The following is a 22,643-nucleotide window of genomic DNA, read 5'->3' as shown; positions in this document are numbered from 1 at the left end:
TTATCTCCAAATCGTGGTTCAACAACCATGGTAAAATCTCAAAAGGAATGTTGGAATTAAATCTATTGGCAGCACCCGGATTTGCAATTCTTCTATATGTGTCGGGATTCTTCAGCAGATGTGTAATGCCAAGTGTGGGTAAGTCTTGTAATTCCCTGTTGAAGATTATCTGTAAGAATCTGGGGTATTGCAGGAATCTATCCACCTCTGCCTTCTTCAAATTTGCTACCAATCCTTCAAAGATCATCTTGGAGAAATCGAATGGTAGGTCATATATAATACCAACAGTGGCATTTGCTAAATCACGACTCATCAGAGTCCATGATCCTTTTCTTGGAGCAAACCCCTGTATTACATGGCGAATTAAGAATCTATACAGCATAGGGAACATTCCCTTTTGGAATTGCCCATCATGTAAAGTTCCCTGATATCCCATTGTTTGTTCAAAGATCCTCATCAGGTGAGCTATATTGAAATTTATAGAGTTATGGTCATCATCATGTAACTGCAAGCATCTTCTTATCATTCTCTCTGTCACATGTTTCAGGCTTGCAACAGTTGCTTCGATTCTTCGACCATTTATGTCATTCACAAGTCTTGCAGATCGCCAGAAATCAACTGAATGATTTCTATATACTGGGCTCTCTGTTAAAGCAAAACTGACATTCGATCTAGCCATCCATGTAATCATTCTTGCCACCGGCTCGTTATCAGGTGTGACTTGTAACAGTGCACGCATGTTGTGTTTCTTTTCAAAGAAATATTTCGGTTGAACTTCTTCTTCTGCCATATCTGAACAACACAATCAAACATATTCAAAGTGAAATTAGTCATAAAGTTCACTACTTTAAGTAATTTCAAGTTATAAAAATGAAGAAGAAGGAGAGAAAAATCATCAAGAACCTGTTCTTCGACAAGTTTATAACCTAAACACAAAAATAGATTATTAGTAATAAAATACATAATCAAAGCCCATTATAGTCTAATCGTGATCGGAAAAAAATTATTATTGCTTACCGAGTCAGAATTAGAGGGCTGATTAATATTAGGGTTTGGATTAAAAATGAATGTGATACGTCGGTTTAGGTTTCTTTGTGATTAAGCAGTTGCAGTGGAAGGAGAGAGAGGGAAAAGTAATGTCGAAAAATATTTCTAACTCCCTCTTATATACCTTTTGAAAGTGGGTTTTAAATGCTCTTTGTCTTTTAGTGAGTTATTAGCTGTCAAACAGTAACATTATCCACTTGATATTTTTAAAACATTTGTAAAACATATAACTCTTTATCATTTAGGTTTAGCAAACCTTACTCGGAAAAGTAAATCTTTGCAAAGTCTACTCGGTATACTTCCACTTACACAGAGCTTACTCGATAAAAATATCAAACCTTGCTTGGTAAAATTTTCATTATTAAATTAACAAAGTTTGCCCGATCCCTTCCATTCACAAACCTTGCTTGGTCAAGCTAAGTAATTTAAATTCAAGACACTATGAAGAAAGCTTACCCGAAATACAAGATTTCTTGAGAACTTAATCACAAGGCAAATAATCAAGTATAAAATATCAAATAAACATCCTTGCTAAGAATCAATTAAGACACCCATATAAATTTCTTAAATTCAAATTAAATAACTCAATCTAGCATAAACCCTATCAGAATAAGAAACATATTCAAACAAGCATACTTGTTTGCACAGTGTGCCCGAGCAACCTTCCTGATGTATAGTGTACCCGGACAACCTTCTTATGCAAATTATACCCGAATAACCTTTCTAGAGTACAAAGTGTGCCCGGAAAAGGACTTCTAGCAGACATTGTACTTGGAAAGTTAAGTTTTGAAATTACCAAGTATATTGAGGGAACTAAAGTGTACCCGAAATATAAAGTGTGCCCGAAAAACAAGGTTTGCCCGGAAACACTTGTAATTTCAAAGAAAACATATTCACACAAATCACAAAGCTTACTAGGTGTACTAATCCTAAGTTCACAAAGTTTGCTTGGAATAACAATCAGCATATAAAATGCAAAGCTTTCCCGGAACAAGAATTTCTTGTTAAAAGCTAGCTATAACACATATTCATCTCAAGACTTCAATCTTGCTCGGGAAACTAGTACAATAGTGTACTCTACCCGAAAAGTGTAAACACTTCAAAGCATGCCCGAAAATCATAAACTTAGTCAAAAATGACTAAGCTTTCCCGGAAAGGTCATAAAGCATCAAACCTTACCCGAAAATACATATTCAACCATATTCAACCATTTTGTGCCCGGAAAGGTTAGAAAACATCAAACCTTACCCGAACTTACATATTCAACCTATTAAAGGCAAAATGCAACACTTTTTGACTTAAACCACTTGTCAAAGTATATTTTTCATTTAAGATCATAGTTTAAGAGCAAATGGTGCATTTAGAGAACAAATTTCAGTTGTATTTCTCTTCAAAACAGTTTCTTCTATTTTCTGGAAAGATCTCAAGAATGGGATCGTATTGACTAAATATCTTTCTCAATACTTCATTCTCAGCATTATTATGACAACATAGATAGGTTAACAGCAGGTATTAACTTAGCATGAATTTCATCTCTTTGGTGATATGATTAAGGTTCATTTAGTAGCACAATGCATTAATGGTCAACACTGTGCTATGATGCATCATATCTCTTCTCAAAGCTTATTTGGCTTTCCCCATATCACCCCAATTTGACTCCAACCTCCTGTATTTGGTCAAAAATTGTTTTTATATGACAGAACTTATTGGATCTTTTTGTATTTTTGATTTTCAAACATATATAGAGGTTGAACGTTGGACTTACAGTTAAATAACATGCCTTTCATTCAAGATGAGACAGATTTTGTCAACATCTTTGTAGTTCTTAGTTGTAACCCTCTTGTTTGATAAAATATTTAAAACACTTATCAACTTGTGGTTGATTTATTCATTCTTCCCCTTGTTTTTGATATTTTCTCAAATTTTATTAAGCATGTTCTTTGTCATATTTAAAAATGCTTCATTTTTGGTTGACCAAATAACAACGGCTTGTGTATGACTGGGTAATCACTTTTCTGCCTATCATTTGGAGAGATTTATCTTGAGACATGCAAAGACAACTATGTATCTCCACATAAAGATTAGCATATTCATTATGTTTATATCACCTTAGATTTTACATCATCATGGGAAAGCAACCATACATGTTAATGACTATACTAAAGTCCTTTTAGCCTATAAATCCATATGATTGGCTAAGTAGTCAATGTACTATCATTTCCCTTTTAAACACGGTTTAATATTCAGTCACCCCAATATCTCTTCATTGCAAGGTAAATGGCTATCATGTTTGATCATAAGTAGTCAACAGGACCAAACATACATGTGAATATATGTCCTTTCAAAGTCAGAGCTATTGACATAGTTTTAAGTGAAGGAATAAGAAACAAGTTATAATTTCCCCAAATGCATTCAGTTTTCAGGTTAATGGCTATCCTTTGAATCTGTAGAGATTTTTTGACCAAACATACACAAGTGTATGTCCTTCCAACTGGGCAAATGACTCAATTTTCAGCAAGAATAACTACTTGAGACTTTTCTTAAAAAAAATCCTTCTTTTAAGATTCTTTAAAGCTTGAACTGAATAATCTTATCATATCTCAACACCATTAACAACTTGCTCATTTTTTGACCAAAATAAAGTATTTATGCAAAATTCAATAGAAAAATTCATTTTATCACTTAATTTTGACATAAACAGTTGTAACATAATCAAATCTTAATCAAACATAACATTATCAAGACAAGCAAACAATACCATCATTCAAGATTTAGCCTATCCTAATAACATCAAAGGATCAGATAAAGCACATATTCAAGCAATTAAGCAATGATGTCAGATAAGCTTACTCTAACAAGTAAATCATAACAAGAACACTTATTCTAACATCACAATTGCACATCAACTGATAAACATGTAAGCATATCAATCATATCAATCATGTCAAACTTTGCACTCATAATCAGTTAAAGCACATAACAGTTAACATGTCAAGTAACATAATCAAGCATATTCACTTAACATTCATTATGTGTAACCTCTAACAATATAATCAGTTAGCACATAGAGGTACACAACTACGCACACATCCTTAATTAGATCTCATCAGAGTTGATCATCCCCAGTGCTTTCAAAAGAAAGTTGAACCTGGTTCTGTCAAGTGGTTTGGTGAATAGGTCTGCCAAAAGATCACTTGTGTCAACTCTTTGTATTTCAATCAAACCTTTTTCACTGCAATCTCTTATAAAGTGATGTCTGATTTCAATGTGCTTAGTCTTAGAATGTTGAACTGGATTCTTAACAGTAAAATATGCAGCAGTATTATCAATAAGAATAGGGTTGTTCAGAAAATTCAAACCATAGTCCAGCATCTGATTTTGAATCCATAAAACTTGTGCACAGCATGCAGATGCAGCAATATATTCAGCTTCTGCAATGGAGATTAAGATAGTAGTCTACTTTTTGCATTGTCATGACACTAGCCTTTCACCCAAAAATTGACATCCTCCTGAGGTTGACTTTCTGCTCATGTTACAGCCATTATAATCACTGTCTGTGAAGGCAATCTGATCAAAAGATTTATTCTTTGGATACCAAATTCTCAAGTCTAGCCTTCCCTTCAAGTATCTAAAAATTCTCTTCACAGCATTCATATGGGAGACTTTTGGATTTGATTGGAATCTTGCACACACACATACAGCAAACATAATATCTGGTCTTGTTGCAGTAAGGTACATCAGGGATCCAATTTTGGCTTTGTATTCATGTTCATCAACAGGCTCCCCCTTTTTCATCAGCAATCATCTTATCTTTAGTGTCCATTGTAGTTGAAGCAGTTTTGTACTCATGACAATTGAACTTGTTCAAGATGTCTTGCACATATTTGGTTTGGTAAATTAAAATCCCTTCAGCTTTCTGTTGAACTTGCAGTCCAAGAAAGAAGTTCATTTCTCCCATAGAGCTCATGCTGTATTTGGACTTCATTACCCCTTCAAACTTCATGATCATTTGTTCATTTGTAAATCCAAAGATGATGTCATCCACATAAACTTGTTACAAAAGCAAATCTGATCCCTTTTGCTTGTAGAAGAGTGTCTTGTCAATGGCTCCTCTTTGAAAGCCATTTTCAAGAAGATGATTTGAAAACTCATCATTCCAAGCTCTAGGAGCTTGATGCAATCCATATAGGGCTTTATTCAACTTATACACCCTGTTTGGATACATTGGGTCCTCAAAACCTGGAGGTTGAGCAACATACACCTCTTCATCAATCTTTCCATTTAGGAATGCAGACTTAACATCAAGCTGGAACACCTTAATGTTCTTTGAGGCAGCATATGCAAGAAAGATCCTGATAGCTTCAAGTCTTGCAACAGGTGCAAAGACTTCCTCAAAGTCTATTCCTTCTTCTTGAAGGCATCCCAGTGCCACAAGCCTAGCCTTATTCTTAATCACCAAACCCCTCTCATCCCTTTTGTTTCTAAAAACCCATTTAGTTCCTATTGCATATCTGTCTATTGGCCTATCAACAAGATCCCACACATGTAAATCTCTGAACTGTGCCAGTTCCTCTTTCATTGCTTCTACCCAACTATTATCTTTTAGTGCTTCAGCAGTGTTCTTTGGCTCTATTTGGGATGAAAAGCAGGAGTAAAGACATATGTTTGCAATTTCAGAATGACTTCTTGTGACTCTTTCATGTAAATCTCCAATGATGTTTTCAGAAGGATGATTCTTTTCTACATTAGGAGTTTGAACAATCATATCTGCAGACACATTTGTGTCAAGATTTGATTCATTGAGATCTGGTTCTTCAGTAATCAAATCAGTTTCTGCATCATGAAATTCTGGTGCTTCTTCATAATTTTGTCTTGAAGTGGATGCACCATTGTTTTCTAAATTCAATCTCTCAAATAGATCTTGAAATCTTGCAGTAGATACAGCTTCTTCTTCATTTGCTTGGTTACTTATATTTCCCTCATTCTGAATTTGATCATTCTGTACTTCTTGATTGTCTTGATTAATCTCAATACGATCATGTTCAGGACTGTGATTGTTTTCTTGATTATTTTCTTGATCTTGTTCAACAATATCACTTGAGGAACTCTTCACAAAAGTGTATTCCTTTTCTTTTCTAGCTACCTTTTTCCAAAACTCTTCTAAGTCTAATGGTTTCTTCTTTTTCTCTTCAATTACACTGGTCTTGTAGAATGAGTCATCAAAGTCTTCAGGATAAATCTTGAAAGACCTTATCAACTTCTCATGATCAAACAGCCATGCTGCACCATCAACTGTATTGAATTGATTCTCATTAAAAATGATGTCAGATGATTCTATAACACTCAAATGGTCTTTCACATATACTCTGTATGCTTTTGAGTGTGTAGAATATCCAACAAAGAAACAATCTAGAGATTTTGTTTGAAACTTGTTCAAATAGTCTCTTGTGTTCAGAAGAAAATATTTGCATCCAAAGGGCTTGAAAACTTGATATAAGGCTTTCCGTTGTGGAATATTTCATAAGGAGTTTTGTTGTGCCTTTTGTTTACAAGTACCCTTCTGAACATAGCAGGCTGTATTAATGGCTTCAGCCCAAAAAGTAACAGGTAAATTAGCATCTGCTAACATGGTTCTTGCAGCTTCTATCAAGGTTCTATTCCTTCTGTCTACAACACCATTTTGTTCAGGAGTTCTAGGAGCTGAGAATTTTTGAAGTATTCCCTTTTCTGCACAAAGTTCTTGCATTACTCCATTTGAACTCAGTACCATTATCACTTCTCATCATTTTAACCTTCTTACTCAATTTGTTCTCATTCATTGTTACACATCCCTTAATCAACTCTGCAGTCTCATCCTTGGTACTTAGGAAATAAACCCAAGTATATCTTGAATAGTCATCAATTATCACAAGACAATATCTTTTCTTTCCTATACTTGGTACACTCACAGGACCAAAGAGATCCATGTGAAGTAATTCAAGTACTTGATCAATTGAATTGATGAGCTTTGTCTTATGAGAAGATTTGTGTTGCTTTCCTTTTTGGCATGAACTACAATGATCTTCCAATTTGAACTCTCTTGTAGGTAAGCCTATTACATGCTCACCTTTGACAAGTCTATTCATGTTCTTTAAGTTCACATGACAAAGTTTCCTATGCCACAATTTTGACTCATTTTCAGTGGCTTTGGACACAAAACATGCTCCTCCCCTTGAAACAGCTTCTTTCATATTCAATTCATATAAATTGCCATTTCTTGGTGCCATCATCATAATCATTTCAAGTGGGATTACAAACTTAGGTTTTAGTATGAAACAGTGGGAATCATCAAAACTGACTTTGTACCCCTTATCACACATTTGTGATATGCTCAGTAGGTTATACTGTAGACCCTCAACATGAAACACATTATCAAATGAAACTTTTCCATTTGTCAAAATTCCTTTCCCAACAATTTTTCCACCATTTTCATCACTCCCAAATGCTACAGGACCTTCAAACTTTTCTTCATAATTGACAAGTGATCTTTTGTCACAAGTCATGTGCCTAGAACAACCACTATCCATATACCATATGTCATTCAGAGGAGTGGACTGTTCCTGCACAAAAGAAAGAGTTTGATTAGTTGAGTGATGAACTGCAGGCTGTTTCAGCTTGCAACTCATCAATTTCAGTTTCAGTGGCAGCTTGGGAAGTGAGTGTTGTTGGTTCAGGATCTTCATGAGTGACTTCTATATTATCTGAATTGTCTGTCTCATAACCACACTCTCTTGGGGTTTTAACAAATGAGGTTGAGTTCTGGCATTCTGCTGAGTCAGTGGCATACTCCTTTATCACATATTCCTTCTTTTCAGAGTAGTCTCTTACATCAGCAACTGTCTTAACCTTAGTTTCATCCTTAGGTTTCCAAAGGAACCCTTCAGGTTCAAACCCATGTTTCAATAGAAACTTTTCATCACCAGTAAGTTCAGTTAGTTTCTTTCTAGGAAAGACACCTCTGATTCTTGTCTCCTCATTGTTTGGTGATCCTTGAGAACTATCAGATTTGACTGATTGTGTATCCCTTTTAGGAATGATTCTCAAGGGTTGAAAGTTCTTTTTGACATTTCTCTCATGCTTTACAGGAGATTTACTCCTTTTAGCTTGTTTATCCACATCTTTCTTGGCTTTCACTGATGGCTTCTGGCTTTCTTTCTTCAGTTCTTCCTTTCCACAAACTTTTCCCTTTCCCAGGTATTCATCATACTTTTGCTTGTACACAACAAAGTCTTGTCCAAACTTTGTTTCATCTGGGACATGAAAAGGCTTGAATTTGAATCTTTCATTACAAGAGTCTGTATGATGACCATACTCATCACACTTCTTGCACCAAACCTTTCCTTTGTATTTCTCATGTTCTTTTTCTTTCTTGAATCTTTCACTTGGTCTGGGTTCTTTGACTCCAATGGTCTTCTGATTTTTTAGACTATTAAAATTGATTGAGAAAGGAACAAACTCCTCAATCTTGATGTCTTGTCTTTCAGTCTTGCTCTTTACAAACACAATTTTTTGCATATTCAGTGGTTCTTCATCTTGACTCTCTCTATGTCTTGATTGTCTCTTTTCATATTCTTCCATGGTTTCCACTTCTCCAATATCAAGCACCTCATGATTAGAGAAAATAGGGTAAATTGGGATAAAATTTTCAACATCCACATTTTCTTTCACCCTTTTCTTGTTGTTCTGCTTTATCTTTTCCAATAGTTCTTTGCTTGGAGGCCTTACAGCATTGTAAGTCACCTTCTTCTTCTCACATATGTCAAAGGACACATGCTCTCTCTTCATTATTTCATTCTGTTTCTTCATTCTTGGTGTGACAGGTGGATACATTGGAAGTTTGTCAAGGGATTTTGATTTCTTGTATTCTCTTCCTCTTTCAGCATCTTTAATTTCCTCATCAGTGATTTGATCACTCAAATCACTCAAGTCATCTTGATTCAAATCAATTGAATCAAAGTCATCTTCGGAGACTTGAACTCCAATTGACTTTTCTTCTTTCATATCTTTCTTCACTACAAATTCTCCTTCTTCACTCACCTCAATATTCTTATATAAATCCACAAATTCTTCTTTGTCTTGAAAAACATCTTTGAATTGTTGTAGATATGCATCTCTTTTCTCTTTATCAACTTTTGGCATAAAGTTGTTGTTGAATGGTGGTGGAACTGCTTTGTATTTTTCTTCTTCCTTTACTTGGTTTAGAATACCATAGATGTTTCCAGTGGTGACCAAGTTCTTCAACAATTCATTGTCAACTTGCAGTTTTGTGTTCTACACCTTCTCTTCTATAATCATTTTCTTCAACCCTTCAATTTCAGTTGTGAACCTTTTCTGAGCTCTGTAACTGTTTACACAATCTTCTTCCAAACTTTTCATTCTTTCTTCACTTATTAGTTCACTTGTCTCATATGCATTGATAATACTTTGTTTCCTAAAGCACTCACTTTCCAGCTTGCCTACTTTTACTTTTAACTCATTGTAATTTCATTTAAATCAATAGTAGGAGCAGAGTGTACCTGAGATGATGATCCAGTTTCTTTCTCAATTATGGCCATGAATGCCACATTTGCTTTCTTGATATCATCTGCTATGTCTTCTTCATGATTGCTCCAATCAAAGTTACCTTCATGTTGTGTAGTTACAACAACATTTCCTTGATTTCTGACCTGATTTTGGTTGGCTGGAATAGTGTTGTCTGGAACAGTTTGAAGGTTTTGGTTGTTGTTTCTCTGAAAATCTTGATTCTGAGGCACTCCTTGATTATGATTGTTCATTTGAGGTTGGAAGTTGTTGAATTTAGGATTATAGTTGTTGTTGGGATTGTTGTTAAAGTTGTTGTTGAAGTTGTTGTTGTTGTTGATTCTCTGCTGATTCTGTTGATATTGAGGTTGCTGATTTCTTGGTTGGTTTTGAAACTGGTTCATTTGAAAGTTTCTTGTATTTTACATTCTCTTGCAAAATGACCAGGTTGTTAACAATTATAGCAAATGGCTTTTGACTTATCAAAACCAATTCTCTCATTTGGCCCTGATAGGAGTGACCTACCAGTCCTGTTGTATAGCCTTTTTGCTTCTAAGAGCCAACATGGCTGCTTGCCACTTCAAATCCATGTCCTCCAAGTCATCAGCATCTATCTGCTCAAGATCATCTTGTACCACACTTGTGTGAATTAAATTCTTTGCAACAAATGCATTATATGACTCTGTAACATTGAAAACAAGGCATGTGTTTCACTGCCTTGACCATTTCCACCACTAGTATGAGGTACATGCCCACTTGCCATTGAGGCAGAATCAGTGTCATCAATCAGTTGCACATTGAACCTTTGCTGGTTTCCAAGATTACTCTTGCTACCACCAACAAAAGATTTTGGAGTATCAACATTAATCTCAACTGGTTCTTCAATAATGGGAATTTGCTGTTGATTCTTGGTAGTCAGATTTCCCATGGGTGCAATCAATGCATTTGAAACATTGAAGCAAGGTCTTTCCTCCTTAATCATCTCATTCTCTATCATCTCAATCTCTGCAACCTGAAGGAAGCACACTACATCATCCAATTTCAAATCATTGAAGTTGTGCTTCTGAAGGATGAATTTGCAAGCAGTGTACCATTCCTTTAGCATTGAGTTGAGCAACTTGGTATTCAAGTCAAAGTCAGTCATGACATAATATGTGGTTCTAAGATCATTCACTATTGCTAAGAACCTTTCAAGAATTGACTTCAACCTCTCTCCTTCTTTATTCTTAAAACTTTCCAACTATTGCTTCAGCCTTTGCTTCTTGATGTTTTTAAGCTCAGTGTTTCCCTTAAACATTTCAAGTATTGCATTATACATTGCCTTTGCGGTGGCATGATGTGCAACCTTGGTAAGTATCTCCCAAGACAGGCCTAATTTCAACATTGTTAAAGCCTTGTCATCTACTTTTCTCATTCTTTCTCTCACAGCAGCAGTTACACCTGGATTTGCACCATCCTCAACAGTGCCTTGTGGACCATTCCTGATTGAGTTCCACATATCAACATCATTATAGCAAACGGCTGCTTCAAACAAGACCTTCTATTTAGTGAAATTTTCCTGTCCATACAGTCTACGAATCTTGTTAGTAGACACTTCTTGTTCTTTGTAACCAGACATTTTGAGAAATAAAAAATAGTTTCTTTGTAAAAACAGAGTTCAAAAATAATTAGATCTGAAAACCGATTGTTCAGATCTGATGTGTCTGATGCGATTAGAACAAGATGATATTTATATATAAAAATTAAAGCTTTAAATAAAATAAGGAAAAGAAGACACCAAAAGATTGTAGATCTGGAAGAAAAACGAAGAACAAAGCTGCTGACGTCACTTTTCAATGGAACACTGGTCTGCTTACGTCATCTTTCTTCAAATCTTCAATCAGCAACAAGAATCTTTCCAAAATAGCAGCAACAAGCTCTGATACCACTTATCAGGTCCCCGATTTCAGCTGGATCTTACTCGAATCAAGTCATAACTCACACAAATAGATGTGTCGACAAGGGAGTTAATGACGGGTTTCTATATTTAGAAATATTACTGTTTATTAAAGTCGGAATCAATAATAAACTGGGTAGTTGCTAACAATAATCAAAGGTAACCAACACACACAAGATTCACTCAAAAGATTTCCATTTATATAACATTCATCATACAAAAGGATAATCGATTTAGGGTTTCTTGATAGGAAAGTTATATCCGTACTATTCTAGGACAGCCGTCACTTTCGAGAAATATTCTTTCTTATCTGAAAAGTGTAAAGGCTAGAATCCGTAGGAGGCGTGCCCTAAATTATTCTATTTATAGGCCTGCCAACCTAGGAGAGTTGTCATTCCTTCTAGAAACCCCAAACAATAATACATATTCAAAATTACATAGTCAGAATTATTCTAAGTGTAAAACAAGTCTTCCGGGTAGGCTTTGCAACAATATTCATTTTCCGAGTAGGCTGTGTGCTCTGCCATCCTTCAGAACTTGGTAACATAGAAGTGTGCCCGGGATCAGTTCCGGGTAGAGTTTACTTGAAGAGTATTTTACCAAGTAAAATACTCACCGGGTAGACTTCAATCTTCTTGACTTTGCCCGACAAACCCTTACGAGCAACCTTGTTCTTCTATGGTCCCTTTCAACTCTTTGCTACAAAATAACTTATTAGCAAAGCGTGCTCGGCAGCACTGTTCTTTGCTTGAGTTGAACCTTGCCCGGTGTTACTTGGATATTTCATTAAATCATCAAGCCTACTTGGACCACTGCATTATTAATGAATATCTTGCCCGGTCTTCCAATCACTTGGCTTCAGAGCTTGGTTAGCCAAAAGCTTACTCGAAAGTAAACCTTACTTGGCAATGAAGAACAGACTTGCTTGATGTAGTGATCCTTGCCCGGATTGGCATAAACTAGTGAACCTTACCCGGTAATACACTAATTTGTAAACCTTGCTCGGATATCCACTAAAGAAGACTTCTTGAAGATAACCTTGCCCGATAGTCAAAATATCAAGCCCAGCTAAGTAAAAGCTTGCTCAGAGGTCTAAGGTGTGCCCGGATCCATACTTAGTGAATTTTGAGGAGGTTGAGAAGATTCCAATCTTCCATATATTTCACTTAGGTCAAATCTTTGACTCAACAACTCTTTCAAACTATCTACCTGTGCGCATACTAAAAGTCAGCTACGCTGAGTGAGTTTTAGTTAATCAAACAACATACAATACGTTCACATTCGTATCCGAAGACACGTATTACTTACTTAACTTGTTTAACTTTCTTTCGTATATACATAAGTATATACCTTCATTCTTTCTTTCATCCTTTATTTCTTTCGTACTTTTATATTTAATCTTACTTTACATAATTATACGTTTTAAAGAGCATTACGCCCTACTTCCTCGAGTATTATTAGGGCATGGTTCCCTTTTCTACCTTGGATATTATTAGGGTCTGGTTTCCTTCTTCCTCAACGTATTATTAGGGCCCGGTTCCCTTCTTCTGTACCATACCATACTTAATATATATATGCATTCTCGTACATACTCTTAATCTCTTCTATAACATTTATATAACATTAAAACATCATACGTAAAACAATCACATATCATAAACTTACCACTTAAGGCAAGTGTATTAACTAATCATATCGAGTATGCACACAACCCCGAAAACATTTCAAGGAAATGTGGCTAAAATTCAACTGGATTCTGTTACGTTCGGAGTTAATCATAACCCCCCCTCCTTAGCTGTGCATGACTGACTATAATAAGGCACATAAGTTAACTACTACTCTAGTTTGTGTACTTGCCCTTCTTTTCTTGGTCTTTCTCATTTTAAACATTACCTTTCATTATTAATTAATTACTTATCTTTAGCTCATATATCATATAAATTCATATATATCATTTATGTACGTATACGCTGTATATCTTTCGTTTATTTGGAAAATCACTCAGGTCCGTATAAGTTTGGGCGTGTAAGTTATTTCCCCGTATAATTCATTCCATCATGTAAGTCATGTATACATACACGTCGCATATACATATATGTTACATATACATGCACGACATACATACATATACGTTGCATATACCTACAATTTACATATACATATACGCTACATATACATATACGCTACATATACATATACGCTTCATATACATACACGTTACATATACATATACGCTGAGCATACATACACGTTACATGTACATATACACGTTACATATATATATATGCTACATATACATACACGTTACATATACATATACGCTGATCATACATATACAGCCTAAACTTACTTATACGGTCTATACATATACGTCGTACATACTTATACGCCCTATGTGAGCAGACCAGCTTTCTATTTCGCGTTTTTAAGGTTTTTCTTCGATTCCGGCGCTGTCAGCCGCCGTTAACCACCAAGGTTGGTCGGAGTTTGATTGTTTATGACCCAGGTAGCTTCGGGGTGTCCAGATCTGAGCTAAGGTGGCCCTTAAGCTCGTTTTTGGTTGATTAAACACCCGATTAAAGCTAGATCTAGATTCAAATGGCTCATTCGGCATCCTGGGGCTGCGTTGTCGGGTTCTAAATTGTTGGGTCAGCTGAGATAAATGATTTCTTACCTTCGGTTGGTCTTGGATCGTTGAATGGAATAGTATAGAGAGTGTTTGGCTTAAGTGTGTGTTTTTGATGGTGTAGGCTATGGTGTAAAATGGATAGAGATGGAAAGGATCTAGTGTTTAAGGGGTATTTATACTCCCTAAGCCCATGAACCTTAGGCCCATCTTCATTTTAAACCCATAACTAATTCCATATTTTTGTATTATTATTTTTCTACTAACTCAATTTAATCCTTCCCTCGTAAATAATATATTAAATAGAAATTTCGGGATTACATTTAGCTAACTAAAGGAACTCCGTTTCTAAAACATTTTGTCAAGTTTTATCCAATAATAGATTCCTGACAATATGAACTAAAGATACTAAAATTGATACTAAAATTTGGTGACATTTGAGTTCGGGCCCGTCTGGTGTCCGACACTGGCTCTTGATCCGTAAACTTTCTAAATTTTTCAAAATGAAACTTCTAAAAACAAGTTTTTCACTTAATACTGATGTTTCTATTATAGTTATAATTTTTCGAGTCATTCCTGACACGTTTGGACATTTATTTATATTTAAGTTGTTACTCTTGTTTGCTTCGCGTAGCGTTCGCTACGCGACAAACATGAACTTTTTTGAAATTAAAAAATAATATATATATATATATATATACTAGGTTATAACCCGTGAACTTCACGGGGACTGAGTACCAAACATTTTGAATTTAAGAATAACTTACAATAAATAAATACAAATGAATTTAACAATGTTTCATTTATAAATACATATTCTCCTTTAGTAGACATTTAAGTCTTATTTACGTCTAAACACTCATTCAAGACTTAACTCCAGTAGGCTAAGCATGTATACCAAACAGGGTGGTAACAAAACAAAAATATAATATTATAAATTTCGATTCATACCACTAAATAAAGGAATACAGAGTAATGAGTGAGAACAAAGATCATAGAACATTAAATTATATATAACACAAATATGCATCTATAATACACAGGCTGATGTCCCTATATTTGCACATATTCACCAATTGAGATATGTAGTAACAAACGAAATACACATACTTACCAGAGAAAAATACAAAATGCATCCAATGATGGAAATACAAATACCAGCAACAACCAACTTACTGGTCCGGAGATTACCCCTATGAAAACCTACTGATGTTGTCCAAGGCGAGTTCATCATTGAACAACTTGGCAAACCCCATAATTTCATCACTGGAAGCACGTCCACCATGCCTCGCATAACATGGATACCACTTAGTACTTCCTCTAAAAGTGAGCATGATAACTATAAAAAGACTGCTTTGTGTTGGTAATTAAGCATACATGTTGCAGGATTTTCATATTATGCAGCTTTGCCAGTTTGTTGGTCTTTAATTGCCGCCGCTCAAATCTCACCCCACAGAAAATGACATATGGATAGTTAATCATGACAACTAAACATCATTTTCAAGATTTTTATCAAGAGCAAAGCTAACAGTCTCCCATCAATTATCAAAGCAAGTGCTACTTTTATTTTTGGCTAGTTCAAGCTGTGATCTTCATCCTCCCAACTGCTTCTCTAGATGCCTTACAAAGAATAAAATATCTAAAATTTTATTAAGTGAATAACACAATTGATAATTAAGTTGTGTATTGAAATTCATAGAGAACTTTTACTTTGGCAATAGTCTCCCTAAATCTCAGCTCTTTTAAGGCATTAACATCGGAAGAATCTAATGTGATCACAATATGTTTCATTCCTTGGGCTAGTAAACATATAGAAACCAGATATACTAAATGTATACATGCCTAATTATAAATAAGAAAATATTAAAACAAATGTAATAACTTATAAAATAAAATAGAGCAGCATTCTTTCTTATAGTTTAATAATCATATAATCATGATTAAATACATTAGTTATCTACAACCAAAATTGTTTATTAATTGTACTTAACAGAGTTAACTACACAATGGTCCCAAAATCACAGCCTAAACATTTATTTAGAAACCAAAACCATTATAGTAAAAAGGAAACAAAACCTTTCGCCCGTTTGAGATGCATGCCGAAAACTAATAGAAATCATTGCCTCATAAGAGCCGCCACCATAACGCCCTCTATCATCAACCTACTCAAATAACCAAAATATATCAGCAATGCCTGCATCAATATTTTTGAAGTGCCTGACAAAGTTACCAAATTGCCCCTGCCCTTAAATTTGACTACCCTATTATGAATGTAATAAATTATTACGATTAATAAAATAAAAAAAAAAAAAAACATAAAGTGACACATACTTTCACCACGACTGTTGTTATTGCTGTTACCAAATTGTCGTCCTGCTGATTGATTTGGAGATGCCTAAAAATCAAAGACCAGAAAAGTTAAATGAAAGAAGTTGAGAATTTTATGCGAAACTGACTAAGAATGGACCGTTGACTAACTTTGGTATGACCAAAGATAAACAACTGAACTAATATAACTTCAACATGTTTGGCCCTTTTACAAATTTCTCTTTATTTACACTACATTCTTCCATTATTACCGGTTAAATATCCGACCAACTCGCTAGTATTCCCTCAATTGTGAGCCCTTTGGTCACCTTACACATTAAATGATCTTCATTAACAACAATATTCTTTTAGATATTTCACAAGGCTAGGCCATTAGGTAACAATTGTAAAATCATTTTATGATAAAATGCTTAATTTACAACGACAAAGAACTTATAACTTTGTTTTCAGTTTAAGCCTTTTGTTCAGTTTTAATTAGCAAGATTATTTACAACCTAAGAAAATTATATTTCTACATTAGTGTCTGATTCAATTTCACATCAAAATCAGAACAAAATATAGTACTAATCACAATAACATTACCTTGAACGCTACATGATTGTTCGTCTTGGTCGTCAATTGCATGGAACAAGAGATCAGCTTCTTCAATTTAACTATAACCATATCACAAATTTTAGAATTTAGTTGGAGTAAATCGGCACCTTGTTGTGAATGCATGTAGTGATTTCAGATATTAAAGAGAAAACTTACTTTTGAGTTCTCTTTAAGTCACCGCTTAATGCTATCAAAATTAATTGTATTAATAATTTTGAAAATCCCAAGTATTGGTACGTAGCTGCGACTGAGACAGTAGTTGCAGAATCGAGCATCTCGGTTAAATGACCCAAGGTGTTCATCAATTAAACTCTGCAAAATTAATAGGGATTTATAAATTCTTTGCTATTGATTCTTTATTATAATAATAGATATGATCTTCAAAAACAGCCCAAAATTCATCATACTGACATAAACTTCATCTAATTCGTAAAAAGAAAAAGAGGTTTCGCTTTCTCCTACGGTAAATATAACATTCTTATTCACAATCAAAATTCATCCACTGTATGTATCATATGTTGTAGTTACCGGAAAAGATCTTGAGACGAAGAATGGAAAGATTGCGTCAAGAAAAGCAAGGCTTCGTCACAAAGTGTAACACCCCGTAACCGCAGCGGAAACGTACACGGGATGCAACAGACACATCTGATATCAACAGCATTGCTTATAAAGAAAATACCACTACATTAATTTATAACATATTACATTGTTGCGAGTTTCATTACTGTCTAGGTGTTACACACATATTTTACCGATAAGACATTAATAAATTCATTACAAAACATAGTGCAGCAAGCTTCCAACAGGTAGCACAGATAGTTAAGCACACATCAATCAATCCAACTTGGGCATACCTAGAAAACATGTAAAGAAAACGGGTCAACTATGAATAGTTGGTGAGTTTCACTAATTTAAATAAACACTGACAAATCATTTTAATAATCATTTATTAACAATATAATCATGCTGGGAACTATGTTACCCCAGAACATTTCCATTAACTTCCTGGGAACTATGTTACCCCAGAACAATAACACCCCTGGGAACTATGTTACCCCAGAACAATAAATACCCCTGGGAACTATGTTACCCCAGAACAATAATAACCCCTGGGAACTATGTTACCCCAGAACAATAATAACCCCTGGGAACTATGTTACCCCAGAACAATAATAACCCCTGGGAACTATGTTACCCCAGAACAATAATAACCCCTGGGAACTATGTTACCCCAGAACAATAATAACCCCTGGGAACTATGTTACCCCAGAACAATAATAACCCCTGGGAACTATGTTACCCCAGAACAATAATAACCCCTGGGAACTATGTTACCCCAGAACAATAATAACCCATGATAAACATTTTATATATTCTGTGCATCAGACCATATATATATAAATGTACAAGTATTTCCATACGATCGGTATGTACTTAAATACTTTAAATAAGACATGTTTTCCGCCCCGGGAAAATATAATTAAAACAATTCATTAAAAGGGGCTCGTGAAAACTCACCTTGTTGTGAGTTGGTGAGTAATATAAGGAACAGCTACGTGCCTGGATCTGTAATATAATATCTAGTCGTTACTATATAATTCCCATAACTTAAATACATATCAATCGGTACATCTGGGAACATTGTTAACCCAGTACTGTACTCGATTCGGGGACAATGTTAACCCCGTGACACTTCTAAGGACTCAGATTGACATTGCTTAGAGTTTGACAGTCAATTTAGTTAAGGTGATGAAATTATAGCTCGGTTTGACACCCCGTTTGGCCGTGGGGCCCATTTCCGGTATTTCGGTGCCGAAAACGGTAAAATCGGGTAAAATTACCCAAATCATCCGAATTATTTTCGGATGATTTATTTTTACTTAATTTACTTAGATTTATGAAATAGTCTATTTTTAGAGTTTTCATGTACCAGTCAGCTCGCTTATGCGAACTTTGCCGGTTTACACGTTTTAAGCTTTAAAAACTTGTTTTTATGTTCTTTTTAGCACAAATAATTACCCGATTAGTCTCGGGTCTTGAAATTTTGCACAAAACTTAATTTGACAGAAAGGAATTTTGTAAAAATTTTCCAGATTTATTTTCTTATATTTATATTTATTTATCTATTTTTAAATCTTATTAAAATACTAAATATATCAAAAATACCAAAACACTTTAGAAAAATCCCAAGTTTTTCTGGGATGATCTTTATCATCCTCATAACTTTCTGGAATTTTCCCAGATTTATTTTCCTACATTTATATTTATTTATCTATTTTTAAATCTTTTTAAAACACTAAATATATCAAAAATACCAAAACACTTTAGAAAAATCCCAAATTTTTCTGGGATGATCTTTATCATCCTCATAACTTTCTGGAATTTTCCCAGATTTATTTTCCTACATTTACATTTATTTATCTATTTTTAAATCTTGTTAAAACACTAAATATATCAAAAATACCAAAACACTTTAGAAAAATCCCAAATTTTTCTGGGATGATATTTATCATCCTCATAACTCCCTGGAATTTTTCCAGAATTTAAAACTTATTTTTCAAGCCATTTTCACCCAAAACCGAGCTAGAAAGCCCTAGAACTCGTTTCACCGAAAAGCCTACTTAGACTTTTCCAACTGAGCTCAAATTTTGTGGGTGACTTTTATATGTTATAAAAAGCTTATCTTAAATTTTCCGGAATTTTTCATCATGTTTTGCTATTTTTCACTATTTTTGGCCAAAACCGAGCATTAAATTCACCAAATATTCATATTTTATCCAAAAATTACCAAAAATTCACAGATCTCATATTTTCATGTGTAGATCATCTCTGTGAAATTTCGTGACCCGACTCTAAGCACACGTAAATCTGTCCATTTTTTTATAACACACGAAAACCGAACTATCTTGTGTTTTCTAGCTTTAGATCGCAAAGATCTCGGTTTCTAGCCTTTGCTAGCCGCTAGATACAACACTTACAAGCACGTCAACACCACACCAAGCAAGTTATACCCACAATCAAGCCATTTCTTTCCTAGTGTCGGTTTTTAAGTAAAAACAAAGGTTTTAACCGTAGAAATCCATTCCCGACTCTTTTTACTCATTTCTTGGACCAAGATCCCTTGTATAACATGTATACATCTCTTGATCATGCAAGAGTCGGTTCTATCTCGGTTTTTCACCCATCTTTCACTTGGAAACTCATTTTAACAAGATTTTAACCGTAAAATTTTATTCTAAACACTTTTTAACTCATTACTTGGATCAAGATCCTTTGTATAACTTGTATACATCCCTTGATCATACGAGAATCGGTTTTATCTCGGGTTTTCACCCGTCTTTCACATGGAAACCTCCTTTTCTCAATATTGTAGAATTAGAAACAAGATTTAAGCATAAAACCATGTTTATACCTTGAAGATCTTGGTGAAAAATGGATGATCTTGGTTGTGTTCTTGAAAGATATGAAGGGATTTTGGGAGAGTTTTTGATGGAAAAAGAAAAAATGAAAAGTGTGTGTGCATAAACAAGGCCGATCGGCCTACATTATGTGTGGGGTGGGGCCCACACATCCATTCTAGGCCACACATTCAGATTTTTGTAATCCGGATGATGTTTTGGATAATCTGGTTCAGTTCGTTTCTCGTTTAAACTCGTAATTCGGCTTGAAACGAAATTAAAATGGTCGTTTTTCGGGTCAAAATAAAATTTACATAAAACCGACTTAAAAACTTTAAAAACTTAAACCATGACATTAAAACATCATATTATTAATAATTACGCATCTTTTTCGGCTTGATTGATCGTCTCTTGCTTGATTTGGTGTTAAAGGTTTCGTTTAGCGTACCGACGTACCATTAAATCGAAATCCTTTTTCTGTGCTATAATTCACCTATCCCGAAGCATTCATACCTCGTAAACATCACTAAACATTATATACTTCGTCTATAATGTAATTCCCGATTCATTCGGGTTTCAATAATCGTTCATTGGTTAATTGTAATTCCAATATGATTCACTATATAATTGAGTATGATTCATACTGTGAACCATATATATTCGTATCAATGTGCTATAACTCATATAATCAATATTAAATAACACGTAAATAGTATATTCCGGCTACGGTATACCTGGATTTGTCGGAATCGTTACACAAAGCGACCCCGACGAAGAACCTGTTATTGGTCGAATTTTAATTGTTTAATTGTTCACTTGCAGATTGTGGGAATGAAGCTTGGAAGAATTCTAAAATTATTAAATTACACAGGGATGGAGTTACGTAACTGTCATTCTCAACTGTAAAATTGTGTACTGTGATCAAGCCAGATGTAACAATTATAGACAGTGAAAATAAAAGGGGAGGTTTGATGTTTAAATGACGTGTCCAATAAAACCTTGTTGTTTTATTATAATAGTAGATCTGAGTTTTTGGAACTAAAATATCATTATTTCATTTATTATAATATTTTATTTACATAAGCATATATTACATTAGCACTGGTTAGGCTTAAATTAGCCAGGTATCACAATAATTACATGCAAACTTTTGCGGTGTATAAGAGCATGGAGTATTCAAACTATTAAATTTTATGAGTCGATTTTTTATAATTTAAGGAGTGGTTTAGGGTGTTATGATTTTTTTGTATATTTATAAAAAACTGTTCGCCCCTTATAATTTCTTAATATTTGTTAAAAGTGGTTGTGAGTGAAATAAAGAGAAAAGGTAATGATAAAAATATTATTTAATTAAAAATAAGAGATAAATTATAGTGTTTTTAGTGTAATTTAAGATTTAGTGATGATGGAGGGGATGATAATGCTCTAACATGATTTTTGTAAGTTAGCACATAACTTTTTCATGGTTACGTTTTTATGCGCAAGAAGGAAACGAAACTATTCATATATATGTGCTTCTTTTCATATCAACATTAATGTTTTGTTCCCAAGTTACTTACCGAGAGAAAAGGAATGCTTTTCTTTCCCATTCTTCTTGTTTCACTCTTCTTTTTTTTTTCTTTCAAATTCTTTTCATTTTAGACAGAAAGTTTCTCCCCATTCTTCTTTCTCTTTCCCTCTTTCGTTTAGTGAAACTTAGAAACACACAATTCTTTTTTTCATCTCCTTTTCTTGGAAAAACATCTTGGGAACAAACCAACTTTTTTCTTTCTTTTCATTTCTTCTCCTTTTCTGTTTTTAATGAGACTCAGGAACACAAAATAGCTATCTAACAATTTGTAGAAATGATTTCTAATTGTTGTAATTATATTTTTTTTCATGACGGGTTGTTTTTACTTGTTGGGCTTTAATGAGTTTTGGCTATTGTTGGATTGGATTCTTGTGGCTTAGCATTTAAGGGAGACAAGTTAGAGAGTGGTCTAACTCATAAATGATCGCATCCTTTTATATAATAAAATGGGGAGAAGAACCTTCTTTGAATGAGAGAAACATCTTTGAATGAGAGAATTGGTTTTCCATATTCATTTACGTTTTTTACTTCACCGATTATTAAAACTCATATGTGAGATCTTGGTGAATTCAGTTATGTATTCTA

Source organism: Bidens hawaiensis, unplaced genomic scaffold (assembly GCF_021521415.1).
Source record: "Bidens hawaiensis isolate Kalapana, Puna unplaced genomic scaffold, B.hawaiensis_p1.1 tig00012005_1, whole genome shotgun sequence".
NCBI classification, from domain to species: domain Eukaryota; kingdom Viridiplantae; phylum Streptophyta; class Magnoliopsida; order Asterales; family Asteraceae; genus Bidens; species Bidens hawaiensis.
The sequence above is the reverse complement of the archived record's forward strand: the minus strand, read 5'-3'. Positions refer to the sequence as shown.